This window comes from Pleurodeles waltl, chromosome 7, assembly GCF_031143425.1.
Source record: "Pleurodeles waltl isolate 20211129_DDA chromosome 7, aPleWal1.hap1.20221129, whole genome shotgun sequence".
NCBI lineage: Eukaryota > Metazoa > Chordata > Amphibia > Caudata > Salamandridae > Pleurodeles > Pleurodeles waltl.
Genome location: NC_090446.1, coordinates 1,070,421,972 through 1,070,441,075, shown reverse-complemented (window position 1 = coordinate 1,070,441,075; position 19,104 = coordinate 1,070,421,972).

Sequence of the window (19,104 nt, the reverse complement as noted above, 5' to 3'; positions counted from 1 at the left end):
TTCACAAGTGGCCACCCAAGGACTTTGAAAGAAAATCTTCCTTATGGGCAGTTCCTCCGGATACGAAGAAACTGTAGTAATAAAGATGACTATTTCAATGATGCATCAGAGTTGGTATTAAAATTAATAAACAGAGGATACCCTAAAAGATTAGTCAAAACAGCACTAAAGAGAGCGCAATACACCCCTAGGGAAACCCTTTTGCTCCCCAAGCAACGACAAAAAGAGAATCCATTAACCTGTGTAATTACCTATCATCCGAAGGCCAACAAGGTACGGTCAGTCATAGAGAGAAACTGGAGAATCGTGGCAAGATTAGAGATAGAGAAATCTTTGTTTGTATTTAAAAGAGCTCGCAACTTGAAGGAGCACTGGGTGAAGGCTACATACCCAACAAAAAGAAAAAGAGATCTCACAGAGTTGTTACAATAGCCCCCCTTACAGGGTCATTATAAATGTAAGAACTGTGTAGCGTGCCAAGTTATCAGTGAATCGAAGGAGGTAATTTTGAACGAAATGGTACATCGACAAGTGAATTTTTCTAATTGTAACACAAAGAATGTAATTTATTGTATCAAATGCCCGTGTGACCAGATTTATATTGGGCAGACATCACAACCGATTAAAACAAGGATACTTCAACACCGATCTAGGATTAAATGTGCCATCAAGAGTGCACCACTGGTGAAACAATACTGTGAATTGAACCACTCATCAGAAGATATATGGTGGACTGTACTGGAGGTGATTCAACCTAAAGGAGATGGACGATCAGTATCGCAACATTTGATTAGGAAGGAAGCGCGATTCATTGAGAAGTTTGGAACAGCAAGACATGGTTTGAATGATCAAGATGACATTTGGGCACCACTATAGTTGATCTTTTTTTTGTTTCCATCTATGAATTAAAAAAAGAAGGATATAACTTGGTCTCTTGTATATAAGAGTATTTTAATTAGGTTAAGGTATGTTCATGCAAACAGAATCACAGGTTCACATATGTGTCACTAACCTTTAAGATTCTAATTGGGAATAGAAATACATTCTTTAATAATTCTTCCCCCCCTTTCTTTTGTTTCAGTAATCCCTAGGTTTTTCTAATAACACAAATAGTGCTATTAGTGAAATTTCTTATTTTGAGTTATTTAACAAGGCTATGAGATACCCCTACAAGATGGCCGCCAAATAATAAACAGTGTAAATGTTAAAGATGGCCGCCAGGGCTTTAGTTATAATGCGTGAATTGAAGTTTGGCACATTATCACTCTTTCTTTACATTTTGGCTAGCAACAGAATCGGGGCAAGTAGGGTTTAATGTACACTCAAAGGGAAATTTCCCCCCCGTTGATTTAAGAAAAACAATGATTTTATAGCCCATACCGACCATACTCTCAAGATGGCCGCCATTATTGTTTTTATTTAAACATGTCCAAGTAAGTCTTTGTTTTCCTTTCTTCCCCCCTTTTTATCTCTTTTTTTAAATTTTTACAGTTATATGGAAGTAGAATCAGTGCAGGTTGGAACTTGTCCTGCATATGTTAAACACACGTTCATTCTCAGGACCTCAGGCCGATAGTGAAAATACTTTCAAGATGGCCGCCGCTTAATGTTTACAAGCGTCAATCTCGGGAGTAGCTGGTTTTCAGGCACTCCGATCTACGGGGGAGCGTTTTCACCTGGACTCACCTGTTCAGCCTGTATTGTTCACCACAAAGACGTGAGCATTCAGGACAATGCCCTTGGGACCAGTAAGTAGTTGAACTTTGTTAAGATTAAGTGTGTATGGTCTCAAAGGATATTTTTTCCTTGTGTTTTCCAATTAAATGAGGATCTTCTGGGTTTGTATTATTTCTAGCTCACTTTTGTGATGTAGGAATTCAGTCACAGCAATCAACAAAATAACCCCATGGCAGGGTAAGTTTAGTTTGTAATTCAACAGGTTTTGGACATTTTGTAGCCGTAAACATAGAGTTTTTAAAAAACATTTCAAAAAATTCTTAAGGTTGAAAATACACTGGCGTGTGACACAAGGGTGTTCTATATAGACCTGAGGAGCACATTTATATAAACAATATGAGCACTGCATGAACATATTGCTCTGATACAAAAACATGCTTATGGGTAGTTCTGACTATTCATTTGTTTTTTATTTTGTTGCACTTGTATATAAGATTCTTACACCAATGGTGTTTTGGTAGTAGTAGGTTAGATTTTAGTGAGTTATAGTCATGTAGCTTACACTTATGTTTATATCTATAAGGTGTGGTTCTCTCCAGTAGTCCTGAGGAGGCCCAGAGTTGTACGGGCCGAAACACGTCGACTGCATATTCTTGTGAGGTTGTAACCAATGCTGAATTTTGTCTTTAAAGAATTTTATACCACAAGCCTTCTCATCTTTCCCTCTGAAAATGAGGATGTTGTAGGTCTGGGATTTATTTTGCAACCATCTCTTACATGTGGATCTTCAACATAATGTTTACGGACACCACATGGCTCTTTGAATAAGGAGAGGACTTTTGGACTAATCATTGTTGTCTTTTGTTTATTGTTTAGTTGTTTAGATTTTAAGTGATATCTGGATGTGAGATACTAACCAGAAGGTTTTTGAAATGTTTACTTTGGTCGATGTATATAAAAATGACTGCTGCAATTCGAACAGTTGCCTAGTTGGTGGGATGGGGCAAGATGCTGCGATTAAAAAGCAATTGAATGGCATGCTCAATGATTGATTTATTGCATCATTGATGGAATTCACATTTAATTGCAGCAGCCACATGTTTAAGAGGAGGGCTTTAGCCACCGGCACGTTTTTATTTACAAATTAAGCACTGACCCTGTTGCATACCAACCCTGCAGACATCACATTGGCAATTAGATGGGCGGTTCGCGTGTCTTCTGCCAACTCACAGCCCTCGATGAGTCCTATGGAGGGCCTGCTTCCAGCTGCTTCTAGATCTCAGTGGAGGGCAGAGGTTGCATGTGCCGGCTCCACCCACCTGCGCCTGTCTTTTTCAGTCTGCTGTATCAGAGTCCATAGTATGGTGAGGCCAGCGGCAAACCTGGTACCGCCTGCCATTACCTGCCGCCCAGGGGAGCAGCACATCCCAGGCAGGGGCTCTGGAGGATTCACAGCCTGTGCCCCATCCGGCAAACAGAGAGGGATCTGGCCACAAGCTCCCCAGACCACCAGAGCCCCAACGAGGTGAGCGCAGTGCATATCTGGCATGCTTCAATGTCCTTAGCCATTTCAGGGGTCCATCGTGTACTGTGTTGGTGCTCCCAACACCCTGCCATCAGAGCCTTGTGGTTCCTTGAGCCTCCCAGGTATGGGACAGGCACAGCAATATGACCTCTATCCCTGTTACCGAGCCTTTTTATAGAAACTAGCACCCGGTCGTCCTGAAAGTGCTAAAGTGCAAGTGCTCCTGTGTAAAGTATATGTGTAATTGGCTTATTCCTGATTGGTATATTTGATTTACTAGTAAGTCCCTAGTAAAGTGCACTAAAGGTGCCCAGGGCCTGTAAATCAAATGCTACTAGTGGGCCTGCAGCACTGGTTGTGCCACTCACATGAATAGCCCTGTAAACATGGCTCAGATGTGCCTCTGCAGTGTCTGTGTGTGCAGTTTTAAACTGCCAATTTGACCTGGCACATGCACCCCGTTGCCAGGCCCAAACCGTCCCTTTTTCTACATGTGAGACACCCCTAAGGAAGGCCCTGGGTAGCCCCATGGGCAGGGTGTAGTGTATGCTGAAGGTGGGACATGTAATGGTGTGTTTTACCTGTCCCAACAGTGAAATACTGCCAAGCTCAGCTTTCACTGTTGCAAGGCCTATCTCTCTCATAGGTTAACATGGGGGCTGCCTTTAAATAACTTTTAAGTGCAGATCCCCTTTGGGAGCAGATGGAAATGTGGAGTTTGGTGTCTCCGAACTAACAATTTAAAAATACATCTTTTGGAAAAGTTGTTTTTTAAATTGTCAGTTTGAAAATGCCACTTTCAGAAAGTGGGACATTTCTTGCTTTAACCATTCTGTGACTTTGCCGGTCTGCGGATTCCGTGTCTGGGTCAGACTGACAGTTGGGCTGTTGTGAATTCCCTCTAGACAGTGAAACAAAGGGAGCTGGGGACTAGCCTGCATATCCCGATGGGCCACCTGAGCTAGAGTGGAGGGAGGAGTGGTCATTTATACCTGGATGGGCTGTGCCTGCCCTCTCAGAATGCAACATCCAACCCCCTGGTGTGAGTCTGGAGCCTGCCCTGGGCAAGGCAGGATCCTGTGAACATCAGAGACTTTCCTTTGAAGTTTGCCAAATTCAAAGGCAGAACGAGGTAAAAGTATTGGACCTAAAACCCCACATTTTCAGATTTCTTCAAGGATTCAAGAGAAACCTCTGCCAAGGAGAAGAGCTAAAGAGCTGAGGAGAAGCACTGCCCTTGCCGGTGACTTTGCTTTGTTGGGCTATCCTGCAGTTGCTGCTTCTGCCTGTGAAAGGGGGCAAAGACTGGACTTTGTTGTGCGTTCCTGCTTGAGAAGAATCTCCAAGGGCTTGAGTTGAGCTTGCCTCCTGTTGTTGAAGTCTCAGGGCCATCAAAGACTCCCTCTGCCAGCACCTGGACTCCCTGGTGAGACTCCTTCCCTGCTAAGTGGTACCCCATCCAGTCCCATGGCCCTTGAAAGGGGAAGCTGGCAGAAAAGGACTGAAATCCATGCAAACACCGATATGCGGGGTCGTTTTTGATGCACCATCCGCAACGCCGCTGGTAAACGACGCATTGCCAGCCTCGCGGTTGAAATTGATGCTCTGCCTGCATCAAAGCTGAAAGATTGATGCAACGCAGCTGGAGAAACGCCACGCCACACCCACTAGCTGGTGCTGATAACGAGCAAACCCCATGCAGCTCGGTTTCCTGACTCCGTGTGACCAGATTTTGATACAACATCACTGGGCATGAAAAATCAGAAAAAAAAGCTTGCTCGGACTCGAGGTGCCCCTCTGAAATCGAAGCATCTCTCTCTTGCAAGGGATAATAACAGCGCATTGCCAAGCCGAACAGAGAAAGAAACGACGCACAGCTTTACTTGCGAGTGAGGAATCGACGCATCGCTGACTTTTCCGACACACGCTCGCCTGTGCGGCTTTATTTTTGATGCAAACCAGGTACTTCTGTGTAACAACAATGTTCTCACTGTTTTCTAAGAATTAAGACTCATATTCTTTTTAAAATTCATATCTTGACTTGTGTATGTTGGTTTTTTGATCATTTTTGTCTTTTTTGATTTAGATAGATATTACCTATTTTTCTAAACTGGTGTGGTGCCCATTTTGTAGTGTTTCCTACTGTGTGTGTTGGTACAAATACTTTACACATTGCTTTTGAGTTAAGCCTTTCTGCTTGTGCCAAGCTAACTAGTGGGTGAGCGGAGGTTAACCAGGTGTGTTTCTCCTTTACCCTGACTAGAGTGTGCGTCCCTGCTTTGACAGAGTGCAAACTGACTGCCAACCAGAGACCCAATTTCTAACATTGGTGATCAGCGGTTGGGATTGGACTTGTATTTGTACTTGACATACAGTGATTTAGGTGTTCATGATGACATTGGCAGTAAGTGATGAAGTGGCGGAAATACTGCCAACAGGCCAGCAGTAATTACCACCAAATTATGACCAGGGCGGTGATCCCTCCCATAGACAGCCAAATGACCACACCATCCACCAGGGCATTAACACCTCACATGCCGGCGGTCACCATCAACAGCCAGGCAGAGACAAAGTACTGCTCACCATATCACGACACAGTACACCACCACGATTTCCAGGGCGGAACCAATGCCATCAAAAGCCTGGTGGAAATACTGCACAGAAAATGAAAAACTCACCATCAGAAACACATAGAAGGACAAAGCCACCATGGAACTGGAACTGCAAGTCTTCTTGATGCTCTTCTATGCCATGCTCCACCTGGAACACCAATGCCGACAAAGACGATGACAGTGAGTACAGCTGCCTAGCACACAATGGAGGGAGGGAGGAAAAGGAGAGTGACACCCACATGCACAACACACACCAGACACACACAGCATACACACAACCAGCTGCAGACAAAAAACAATGGTACCCGACACACGGCATAATAATGCAAGGACAACAAAAAGGCAGTAATGAGAATGTATTGAATTGGAAGAGCCACCAAATGAAACAATTGGATAAAAAAGAGATATGTACAAATGTCCACAAAGGGCCAATGCCCAGTCCAAAGTACAAAGGGCCCACATGGCCACAGGGCGCAGTCCAAGGCCCAACTTGTTTCCTGACATCATCTGAACAGAACTCTGCAGGGGCATCAGTTTGCAAGTGGGCAGGCACCTTAGGGGGATGAGGGGTGGGGTCACCTCAGCCAAAGTCAGGAACTTGCCCACTGGTTCTGGAGGGGACTTCATACCCATTTCTCTGTGCTGGGGAGTCCAAGGTCACAGTCTCTCAGGTGGGTGACTTGCCCACTGGTTCTGGAGGGGGCTCCATGCCCATTTCTCTGTGCTGGGAAGTGCAATGTCACGTCCTTGGCGATGGCACACCATAATCCCTTCTTTAGATGGGTGCTGACCTGCAGAGGTGATACAGACGGGAGGACACCATTACACATTCAATCCAGCCTGTCACACATCTGGCCCACCAATCCCGTTTCCATCACCATTGGCACACACATTGTCCAGCACACACCATGTACACCACCACAAGAAATCCCCCCCCCAGTGACACAATGCTTGCACACACATGCATCCTTTCCAAGGTGTACTCACCTGTTGGTCTGGAGGCCCATACAGCAGTCCCTGCTGGGGTAACACCCCATCCACCAATCACTCCAGCTCCTCCGCAGTGAAGGCAGGGGTCCTTTCCCCAGTCACACGGGCCAAGGTAGGTTCCAGACACACATCACAGCTGCACAGGAAGTGTAGGTGTTCTCCTGTTGAAGGTCAGGAAACAAGTGAGGAATCAATTAGCAAATGGTGGTCAAGTCCGGAGTGGTGTACACCGTCACCGCCGACGCTGATCCCCATTATCCACTGTGCACCATAGAGCTCCATATTATCCTATGAGGAATTGCAGAGCGGTGCAAGACTGCCTACTGCCACGATGCCCAATATCGGCGGAGTTACCTCACTTCCATCTGTCCCTATATACAGGACAGGCGGTCACCATTTTATGGTGGTGGACAACGATCAGATTAACCTTAACTGCGTCACTGCTTAGATTTGCACATATCTTGTCATTCCCACTGTACCATCAGATAAATGTACTATGTACACTGAGATGGGGGTTCCATTGTTCAAATTGTGACAGCCTACTCACTCTTGTGTTCCTTAGATACCTACCTCTGCGGATGAATGGGAGGAGAAGACGAACCCCGTATACAGACCCTTTGTGGACTTGGCTACACTGGAGGACAGGCACATTATACTGACTTATAGACAGGATAGGGCCACAATCACAGATGTTAGAAATGGGGTTTCTGGTTGGCTAGGTATGTACCTAAGCCAGGCAGAACCAACCCACTCTAGTCAGGGCAAGGGAGTTACACGTCCAAGATAGCCCCTGCTCACCCGTTTGGTAGCTTGTACGAGCAGTCAGGCCTAACCTGGAGGCAATGTGTAAAGCGTTTGCACAACACACACATCACATGTGATGCAAAGTGTACACCACAAAGTTAACACAACACTGAGCAATGTAAAAATAAACTGTATTGCACAAAACATAATTAGACCAACATTACACGTTAGTAATATCCTGCTACTTTAGCAGTTGTCAGAATGTTACACAAGTTACTAATACTCTGCAAGAATAAGCAGTTGTTACATTAGAACACGTAAGTACTCAGGATTCTGCAACATAAGCAGTAGTCAGGAATCACAGTAAATAAAGGTATGCACTTGTCATAAAAATAGCTTAAGTGACCATGTTAGGAACAGTATCAAATTATATGGCAAGTTACTGGCACATATGGGCCTAGAATGCCCATAAAAGGAACATTCAGATATGTCCACGCAAAAGTACCTCTTTCCTGTGAAGGGGGGCACTCCTAGTGCCAAGAAGCGGGAGGTATGGCCCCATGATGCTCCTGGGTGCTAACTGGGGTGCCGGGTGTTGATTCTGGGTGGAAAGAGGTGGTCTGCACCCCCTCTGGAAATGAGTGTCAGGGCCTCCCCTTGGGGGCCCATGCCAGAACAGCACCCAAGTGGTCTTGGGGCCCCCCACAAGTAACGACTGACCCTCCGGGGAGAGGGGCCACAAACAACAATTGGTGTTGGGGGTGTCCGCGCCCCCAGGGCAGTGACTGGGGGGAAAGGAACTCCCTTTCCGCCCCATGCCCTGCAAGGTTAAAGTCAGCCGCCCTCGTCCGTGGTGTGGTTGCCAGAAGAGAACGGGGGAGAGATCGCCACCTCTTCCAATGTGCGGTGCTCCTTTTCCATAGGAGCCGGTGTGTGCCACTGGGGCACCTCCTATGGTGATCAGATACCCAGGGGCACAACTAGGAGAACACCGTCTCCAATCTCTGTTGTCGCTGTGCCCTGGATGCACACTAGAGCGCTCGTAGGCAAACAAGCACCCGGGTTGCGGCGGTGAAGTACTACTACGACACACTTTCCATTGAGCGAGGGACAGTCCAGACCCCGGGTCGCAGTGGTGATGTACTACTACGACGCACTTTCTACAGCACGAGGGACAATACAGACCCCGGCTTGCAGCGGTGATGTTTCCAGCCCTGATAAGCGCTTCCAAAGCGTGGGGCACGAGAATGAAGGTGCTCTCTGAAGCGCCTGCCCTACGGAACAAGCGCTCACGAGGTGCTATCTTCTCTCCAGGAAAGGGGGAAATGCCGTAGGCTCCAGGAGGGGCCCAGCGGTCGCACTCTTCATGCTGTCAGCAGTTGCAGGGGTCAAGGCCACAGCACCATGCCCCTGGAGACAAGAAAAGTGGAGAAGCACAGGGCTGGCAGGCCCAACAACAGGTCAGCACAACGGATGCAGGTGATGGCAGTTCCTCCTAGTGACCAGGTAGGTCACAGGTTAGCACAGCAGCAGCAGTCCAAGGTGGTCCTGGTGAGTCCTCTCAACAGCGTCCTGTGTCCAGTTCCTGGTACGTTTCTGGTGTCCCAAGAATGTCTAAATTGTGGGGAAAATTACCCTGTACTTATACTCAGTTTTCTGTGTGTTTTACAATGAGGAGGAGAGGGGTTCCAACCAGTTACAACTGGTTCTGGGAGTGCCCTTTCTCTCCTCCAGCACAGGCTCCAAACATCAGTGGGTGGGTATGACCCTATTATGCCAGGCCAGGGCACAGCCTTTGCAAATGCAGGTGTGCCCTGCCTCTCCCTTCTCTCAGCCTAGGAAGACTATACAATATGCACCTCTGTGACACCTCCACCCTCCCTGTGTACAGGCTGACTGAAAAGTATGCACAAGGCCCAACTGTCAGTCTGCCCACACGTGGAGTGGAAGCAAGCTGCAAAAACACCGGAGTCATAAGCACAGAAATTGCACACTTTCTAGAAGTGGCATTTCTGTGATAGTGATAAAAAAATACACCTACACCAGTAAGCAGCATTTCTTATCACTATCACAACCATACCAAACATGCCTGTGCTACCGCTCATAATCAGACAATACCCCTAACACATAAGGTAGGGCACTTTCAATGTAATCATATGAGAAGGCAGCACTCACAGCAGAGAGACACCAAGTTAGGCTGTTTGTCACTACCAGGACAGGCCAAGCAACCTGGCACATGTCCTGCCTTCTACATATATGGCACCCTGCCCATAGGGCTAGCTAGGGTGTACCTTAGGGGTGACTTCCATGTAGTAAAAGTGGGGTTGTGGGCCTGGCAAGTAAATTTAGATGCCAGGTCCCTATGGCAGAAAACTGCGCACACAGGCCCTGTGCTAGCAGGCCTGAGATAGGTTTGAAAGGCTACTTCAGTGGATGGCACAAGTAGCGCTGCAGGCCCACTAGTAGCATTTAATTTACAGGCCCTGGGTACAGGGATACCACTTTACAAGGGACTTATATGTAAATTAAATATGCCAATTAGGTATAAGCCAATCATACCAATTTTACAAGGGAGAGCACATGCACTTTAGCTCTGGTTAGCAGTGAAAAAGTGCTCAGAGTCATCACGTCAGCCAACAAAGGTCAGAAAAATAAGGAGGCAAAAGGCAAAAAGTCTGGGGAGTGACCCTGTAAAAGGGCCAGGTCCAACAACAGAGCTCTGTGCCCAATTGGAGCCTGACCTGATATCAGCTAACCATAATCCCACTGGGATCCTCCCTCTTGTGCAAGTGCTGTCAGTGCTCCATTTCCTGGCAACTGGTTCTTTCCAAGTGACCATGGGCTTGGCAGCAGGAATGTCACAGCCCGTGTTTTCAATCGTGCTGGCAAGATTTTGTCTGCCCTGGTAAAACACATATGCAACTACATTGCTTTCCCCCAGGTGGTGGATTTGGCCACTGTGAAGGTAAGATTCAATGCAATGGGGCATATCCCCAGTATTATTGGGGCGAATGACGGTATACATATAGGCCCTCATTTCGACCTCGGCGGGCTTTTTTAAAGACCACCGAGGTACTGCTGTGACGCAGAGTATTATGACTGCTGGCAGCCCTCCGTCCTTTTTCGGACGGAGAGCCGCCAGCAGCCATACTGGTGGTCGGCGGGGAAGTGGAGGCTGCTCCACCTCCACCACCACGTCATTAGAACACCGCCCACCGAATCAAGTCCCATGATTCGGCGTGGCGGTGTTCTGGTGACGGGGTGCTGGCGGCGGAGCAGCCCCCATGGATCCAGTTCCCTCACGGAGGATCACCGGCCCAGGTAAGGTGATCGTCTCTTAGGGGAGGGGGGGGGATATTTTGTGTTGTGTACATGCATGGGGGTGTGCGTGTGAGTGTGTAGAGGGGGTGTGTGACTGCGTGTATGCATGCGGGGGTTTTGTGTGTTTGGAAATGTGTGCGTGTCTGTCTGTATGTATGTCTGTGAGTATGTGTGCGTGTATGACTGTGTGTATCTGTTGGAATGTTTGTTAGTTTGTGTGCGGGTATGTGTGATGGTAATGTCTGTGTGCGTGACGGGGGTGTGTTGATGTTGGGGGGTGGGGACGGGGGTCCTGCCACCTTTGGGAGGGTGGTAGGGGGTCGCGGGTGTGGAGGGAGGACTCTGGGGAGGGGGCAGGAGGTGGGGAAGACCCCTATCAGTGGCAGGGAACGGATTCCCTGGCACTGATAGTGTCTACCGTCATGGATTTCGTCGCGGTTCCAAACCCCATAAAATCCATGGCGGTATGCAGGGTCCTGATACCGCCGGCGGTATCATGATGTCCACCGGGCTGGAGACCGAAGTCTCCAGGCCAGCGGTCATCTCCACCCTGGCGGTCGGAGTGGAGAAGTGGCGGTTTTCCATGGCCGTAACCGTCATGGACATAATTCCTTTTTTTTTCTGCCGGCCTGTTGGCGGTATTACCGCCACTTTCCACCGACCTCCAGGGTCGTAATGAGGGCCATAGTGTTTGTCCCCCCTCGGCCAGAATGAGCAGGTGCTCACGAATCATAAGAGTTTCTACTCACTTAATGTGCAAATGATGTGCCTGGCAGACCAGTACATCACCCACGTCACTGCCAAGTATCTTGGGTCGGTGCATGATGCCTTTGTCCTGAGGAATAGCAGCATCCCAAGTGTGGTGGCCCAGCTACAGAGAAACAGGGTGTGGATAATAGGTGAGCCAGAGTCCTGTATGTCAGTGTATGCCTTCAGGTGTTATCCCCATAGGATTGTGTAAGGCTAAATGTTGACCCTCAATACTTGCAGGTGACTCTGGCTACCCAATCCTATCATGGCTATCACCCCTGTGAGGAATGCCAGAGCAGGGGCTGAGGACTGTTATAATGAGGCACATGAGTTATCTAGTAGACTAATCAAGAGGACCTTCGGCCTTCTGAAGGAAAGTTTCAGGTGCCTCCATATGACAGGTGGATCTCTGTGCTACTCACCCGGGAAGGTCTGCCAGATAGTAGTGGCATGCTGCAAGTTGCACAACCTGGCCCTCTGACAACATGTGCCATTTCTGCAGGAGGAGGGGACTGGAGATGACCCTGTGGCAGCAGTGGATCCTGAGGACAGTGAGGATGAGGAGGCAGAGGATGAGGATGAGGACAACAGAACATCAGTTATTTGCCAATACTTCCAATGACACGCAGGTGAGACAGTGGAGCTGGCCATTACTCTGACTGTTGATGTTTTCTGTGTGGCTGTAGCATGAAGGCATTCACTTCCTTTGCATCACAACTTACTGTCACCAATGGCTTCTTACTTTCCAGATGTTGGTGATATGACAACAATGTCCTGATGTGATCAGTACAGACAGTTACAGGTCATTATTTCTATGCTATCACAGTGTTCAGATCATTTAAACTAGATGTGACTATTCCCACAACAGCACATTTTCAACACATAAAACAGTTTCACTCAAATTGTGCTCAAGGGTGTTTATTGTAGTGCAAATAAGTGAATGAAAAGTGCAATGGAAAGGGGTGATGGTGGAAGAAAGTCCAGGGTATTGTTCCAGTCTGTTTGTAGCACAGGTCCAGTGTCCCAGGGACCATAGGAAGGGGAGCAAAGGCAGTTCAAAGTTGACAAGGTGACAGGGTGGGACACAAGGGGGACAATCAGGAAAGTCTCATTTCCTGGAGGTGGTCTTGGTCTTGGCAAGTGTCTCTGGCTTCTGTCTGGTTTGCAGGGAACGTTTGCGGGGTGGTTCACCTTCTGCAGGTGGAGGGGTGCTGATGGCCTTTGGGTCCTGTGGTGGGGCCTCCTGTCCACTAGCTGCAGCAGGTGTGGTGGGCCAGTCAATAGACTGGCTAGTGATCGGGGCCCTCTGCTGTGCAGTCCATTCCCTCATGATGTTGGCCATGTCTGCCAGCACCCCTGCTATGGAGATCATGGCGGTGTTGAGGGCCTGCAAGTCCTCCATTAATCTCCTGATGGTGTTCCTCCTGCAGCCACTTGTTCTCCTGCATGTTGTTCAGGCTCTGGGCCATCGTGTCCTAGGATTGTTGGTAGGCCCCCAGGACAGTAGTGAGTGCCTCGTGGAGAGTCGGTTCCATGGGCCTGTCCTCTCACTGGCGCTGAGAGGTCCTCCCAGTGCTCCTGCTGCCCTGTGCCCCTGAACGGTGTGCCCACTGCCACTGACCCCAGGTCCCTGATTGTCTTGGGTATGAGGTGTGTCCCTGTACAGGTGGGCAGACTGCTCACTTATTGATGTGTCCTGGAGACAGAGGTGTGGGGACGCTGGGTGGGTGCTGTGGTGTTGAATACTGATGGGGGAGGCTCTGTGGTGGACTGTGAGTGGGCTGAGGTGACTGACTGATGATTGGTCCCTGATGGGCCAGGTTGTTGATCCAGATCCAGAAGTCCAGAGTTACTGTAATCACTGGGGGCATATTCGGTTGGGGGACTGGATAGTTGTGGCACCTCCTCTCTGCTGAGATTGTCTGGGGCTCCTGTGGGGATGTAAGTGATGTATTATGTTTCATGCCTCTGACATATTGTACATATTGTACATCCCTATCTTCCCCTCTATCGTTCCTGTTGCCCTGCCACCACTGAATGTGTATGTTGATGTATTGTGGGATTGTTAGTATCCACATGCTGTGCATGCTTTGGTGATGGGTGTTCATGCAGGGCTGAGAAGGATGTCCATGCATTGGTATGGCATGCAGGGCTTGGCATTGCGGTTAGTCATCTGTGTTGGTGCAGTGTGTGGGATGGAGTGAAGTGATGGGAGTGAGGGTGTGAGATTGAATGCAGGTATGGGGGGTGGTAAGTTGTAAATGTTGACTTATCAGTGTCCAGTCCTCTGGCTACTCCAGTGAGCCCCTCAGCTGGGGGAGGAAGTGAGGGTCTACCGCCAGTCTTCTGTATAGCGAGCTGGTGCCTTGCTGCCACGGAAAGTACCTGCCCCTGTAGATCGTTCCACCTCTCCCTGATGTCATCCCTTGTTCTTGTTGCTGTCCCACGAAGTTCACCCTGTCCATGATTCTCCAGCATAGCTCCATCTTCCTTGCAATGGATATCTGCTGTACCTGTGCTCTAAACAGCTGTGGCTCTACCCTGACTATTTCCTCCACCATGACTCGCAACTTCTCATCTGTGAAACGGGGGTGCCTTTGTGGGGCCATGGGTGTTGTGTGGTGTGTGTAAGTGTGTGGGTGTTGGGTAGTGTGATTGGGTGTGCGTAGTGGAGTGTGTGAGGGATGTATGGGTGTGTGTGTAGTTGTCGCTGTGGTCGTGATGTTTGTCTGGTGGCAATGATTTGTATTTTTAGGGGTTGTGGGTAATGTGGGTGTGTGTTTTATAGTGGTGTGAGTGGGTGGGTGTGATTTGTGTATGGGTGTCAGGGGTGTGTTGTTGGAATTGGCCAGTGTTGTGCAGTTAAGTATTTGGGTGTCCATTCTGAGCATGGCAGTGTGTACCGCTGATGGTTTACCGCCGTTGAATGTCTGCTGTGGTGATTCATGGGTCATAATGTGGTGGGCGTTATTTTGTTGGCATACCGGTATGGGTGTCGGTACCGACAGTTTACCACTGACCTTTGGGCTGGCGGATTTTTGTATGTGGCTGTATTCTGTCGGTTTGGTGTGTGTGTGTGTCATAATATGGCGAATGGATATCTGCACCGCAGCAGTATGTTGGCGGCTGTCACCATGGCGGTAAGTGGGATTTACCGCCAATGTCATAATGAGGGCCTAAGTGTACACTACTGTTTTCAGTTCAATCCATTACGTGACAACATACTACTTGTCTTGGTGATTTTTGATTTTTCTTTTTGGACTTTTTTCCTGCAGATTTTTGCATATTTTTTTGATTTTTGAACTTCTCATTGGGAACTCTTTTTCTGCCTTGGAACTTTGCATCTGTGAGCGGACCTTGCCGTCATGTCTCAATTTGGGGATGCATCAGCTGTGTCTGCAAAAGCTGTTTTGAGTTGGAGAAACTGGAGGCGTGTACAGTGGCTCAACTGAAGCAGTTTTGTGTGGATCTTGCCTGTCCCATTAAGAGCTCCACCAGGAAGGAGGACCTGCAAAAGGCACTGAGGACCTGGGTGACAGCCAAGGAGGCTGAGGGGCACACAGAGGAGGAGGATGAGGGTGAAGAGGTGCAGAGTGTTCACAATGGTGTAGTGGATGTGCGCTGTTATGCCTGGGGAGAGGGTCTCCAGGGCAGGTAGCAGTGTGTCATCCAAGGGTCTGACTCCTGAAGAGTTGCAAGTCAGACAGGCAGAGAGGGCTCACCAGTTGGAGTTAGAGAAGTTGAGGATGAAAATGGAGAGGGAGATAAAAGAGAGGAAACTGGCCATAGAAGAGAAGAGGCTGCTCCTGGCTCATGAGCTTAGTTTGAGGGAACTAAATCAGAGGAGCCATTGTAGCAGAGATGGTGGCAGCAGTACCTCAGTGCAGCCTGAATGGAGGGTACACATTCCAAAGGAATTGGTAAAAGATCACAAGAGGGAGGATGACATCTATCTATGGCTTAAGGGGTATAAGTCAGCTCTACACATGAACATGGTCCCTGAAGCACATTTGGGGGTGGTTCTGTGGCAGTACTTTGAGGTAGAAAGGAGGGACACTCTGACATCCTTAGGGGATCCTCAAGGGTGCAACTACTCTATCATGAAGAATGCCCTTCTCACAATATATGGTCTCACCCCTGACTAGTACAGAGATAAGTTTAGGTCCTACAAAAAGAAGGAAACCCAAACTTGGTTGGAATGTGTTGACTATTTCTGCAGGTCACAAGATGGCTGGGTGAAGAGCAGCAAGGTGACAACTTATGAGGGGCTATACAGTTTCATTTCTTGGGAGCATTTGTCCAGTCTTTGTTTTCCAGAGCTGCCCTAGCACCTAATTGACAGCAACATGACTGACCCAGAAAGCTTGCACAGGAAGCAGACTGGTGGGAGAGCACCAGGGTCCAGAAGAGGTATGGGGGAGACCATGCCAAGGGTTGGCAGGGTCACCATCAGAAAGAGTGGCGGGTAAGGGTAAATAGGGGGACTTCTCTAAAAAGTCCCAATCTAGTTCCCATGGTAAGGATTCCCAGCCCCCAGTAGAAAAGAAACCATAGATCTCTACAGGGAAACCCACAGGGAAGGGTCTCCGCAAGTTGTTTGCATGTGATCAGGTGGGGCACATAAGGAGGATCCCAAATTTCCCAAGGGGACACAAGCAACCACTGGTGCTCAGTCATAGGGGTTAGCTAGTGTAGCTCTTGGGGAGGAGTTGGTTCCAAGTGGGTGGGAGCCAGCTGAGATGACCCTTGTATCACTAAGGGACAGTGAGATGGTCCAGAGGACCCTCGTGCCTGAGAGCACTAAGAAATACAGGTAGTGGGTGACCATCAATGGACAGAGGATGAAGGCTCTGAGAGACACAGGAGCCAGTGTGACTACTGTGAGATGTCACCTGGTGTCTGAAGAGAAGGTAGTTCCCCATGCACTTCACCAAGTAGTTTCAGTGGACAACTCAGAGTGCCTGTGCAGAGTTGCGCAGGTTCCCTTTGAATGGGGGGAGTCAGGTTCCTTGAGGGTAGCTGTAGGTCCATCCATCGTTCGGGAGCGCGACCAGGGGTAGGTTATTGCACCTGCCGCCAGGATTTGCCAAATATATTTTGTGAGCCTGGCCAACGGCCCGCGTGATCCCATGAAGCACTGTCTCAATTTGGGAGGGGTGACGAATAGGAACGGAAACCTGGGTCATAGTGGACTCGCGTAAGTGACTGACGATACTTTTTTGACTGTCAGCTATGGTGTGCAAGAGCCAATTTAGTTTATAGTTGGAGAAGTTTTTTACACTAGGTCCTGAAGAAGCGTCATTGGATCCTTATGGACCATGGAGACGCGAAACATGTCGACCCTATTCTGAGGGGAGTCTTGTAGTTCTTGACCTCCTCGCTGTTAGATATATTGTTAGAGAGTGGTCGAGCATCATCTCTATTTCACTCTCCTGATAACTGTTTTAACCTTGGTCATCACCCCACACAGACAAATAAAGATAGTACTTAGTGAGGGTCCTGAGCCAATTTTACTCTTTTTTCTTTGTACTCTCTCTCTCTTCCTCTCCCTACTCATTTGCGGGATAGTGTGGCATCATCGAGAAAAGATCTCCGGCAAAGAGCCCCCCCAATGGGTGGTGCCCGTCAGACATTGCAGCGCCGGTCTGACGAGGAGCTCGTCCGATGATAAAGCATGACACCCAACTGGGTGTGTGAGGACTCTTGCTCCTATTAAATAGGATCCCCTAGTACTCACCCTGTTTCTTCTTTTTCTTTAGGAACGGTGTATTACATTATTAAGTAACTTTCATTGGAGGGTATACATTGGACCTTTAATTCTCCGAATCCCCCCGTGTTTTGATGTAAGTCCATCCATGCCTGTGGATTGTCTGTTTGGCAATGACCTGGAGGATACCCCTTGGAAGGAGGTGGAATGCAGGTCTCACATGGAGATGTTGGGTCTGCCTGGGTGTGTGTGTGTGTGTCCACCTGGTCCATGGCTGCCCGTCAGGGTGATCAGGAGACCCTGGAGCCTGAAAGAGTGGCCCAGGTGTCTGCCAGTAGGAGGAAGGGCAAGGGGCATGGCAAACCTGCTCCTAAAGTTCCCATGGTCTAGGAGGAGGCTGAACCTGAGGGGGAGGCCCTGAAGCCTACAGGGGAGCAGGTGGCTGAACTGGGGGAGGCCCCTGAGCTGACGCAATGGCAGCAGGAAGGAGAACCTACCAGGGAAGCATTCTGTGAGGCACAGAAGACATGCTGTACTCTGGAGGGTTTGCGGCAGCAATCTGCAGTCCAGGCGTCTGGCAAGGAGCCTAGATCACATTTGATTTACTGGGAGGATGGCCTCCTGTATAGTCCGCCTAAGGTTGCTGAGCCTGGGTCAGACTGTGTGCTGGTGGAACCCCTGTGTTTCAGAGCCTTCTTACTGGGTCTGGTTCATGATGTGCCTCTGGTGGGACATTTGGGGCAGGACAAGAGCTTTGAGAGGCTTGTTACCCACTTTGACTAACCCCAAATGTGCAGGCACTCAAATGCTTCCTTTAGGTCTTGCAAAACCTGCCAGGCTAGTGTCAGGATGGGGGATCTAAGGCTCCCCTCCAAACTTTTCCTGTGGTTAGTACCCCCTTTGAGAGGGTGGTATTGACATTGTGGGGCCTCTGGACCACAAGACAGCCTTAGGTAACAGGTTTGTCGTTGTCTTGGTGGACCATGCCACCTGGTACCCAGAAACCATTCCCTTAGGCTCAATCACTGCCCCTGTGGTGGGAAGTGCATTGATGGGTGTTTTTACCCGTGTTGGGTTCCCTAAGGAAATGGTATCTGATAGGGATCTCAACTTCATATCTACTTATATGAAGTCTCTGGAAGGAGTGTACAGTGATATATAAGTTCACCACTCCTCACCACCCCCCAAAGTAATGGTCTGGTTGAAAGATTCAACTGCACCTTGAAAGGCATGGTTATGGGCCTGTCAGAGTCCTTGATGCGGAAGTTGGACGTCCACTTGCCATCCCTTCTGTTCTCCTACAGGGAGGTGCCTCAAAAGGGTCTTGGATTTAGTCTCTTTGAGTTACTGCATGGCCACCCTGTCAGGGGACCTTTGAGTCTGGTGAAGAAGGGCTTGGAGAAAGCCCCCAGGAAGCCTCCCCCAGGATGTATTCAGTTACATGCTGACTTTCAGAAACCAGACTCAGGAGAACCTGGAGGCAACCCAGGAAGACATGAAGTGCTGGTATGACCAATATGCCATTCTGGTTCAGTTCCAGCTGGGGAAAAAGGTTTGGGTGATGGCCAGTGGAGCCTAGGGTGCTCTAAGATGAGTGGATTGGGCCTTTTGAGGTGGCAGAGCACAAAAGTCATGTCACCTATCTGGTGAACTTGCAAACTCTCAGGAACCCTTTGAGGGTCTTGCAAGTGAACTGCCTCAAGCCTCACTTTGAACGGTCTGAGGTAACCATGCTGCTGGCAACAGATGATGGGGTGGAGGAAGAGAGTGAGCCTCTT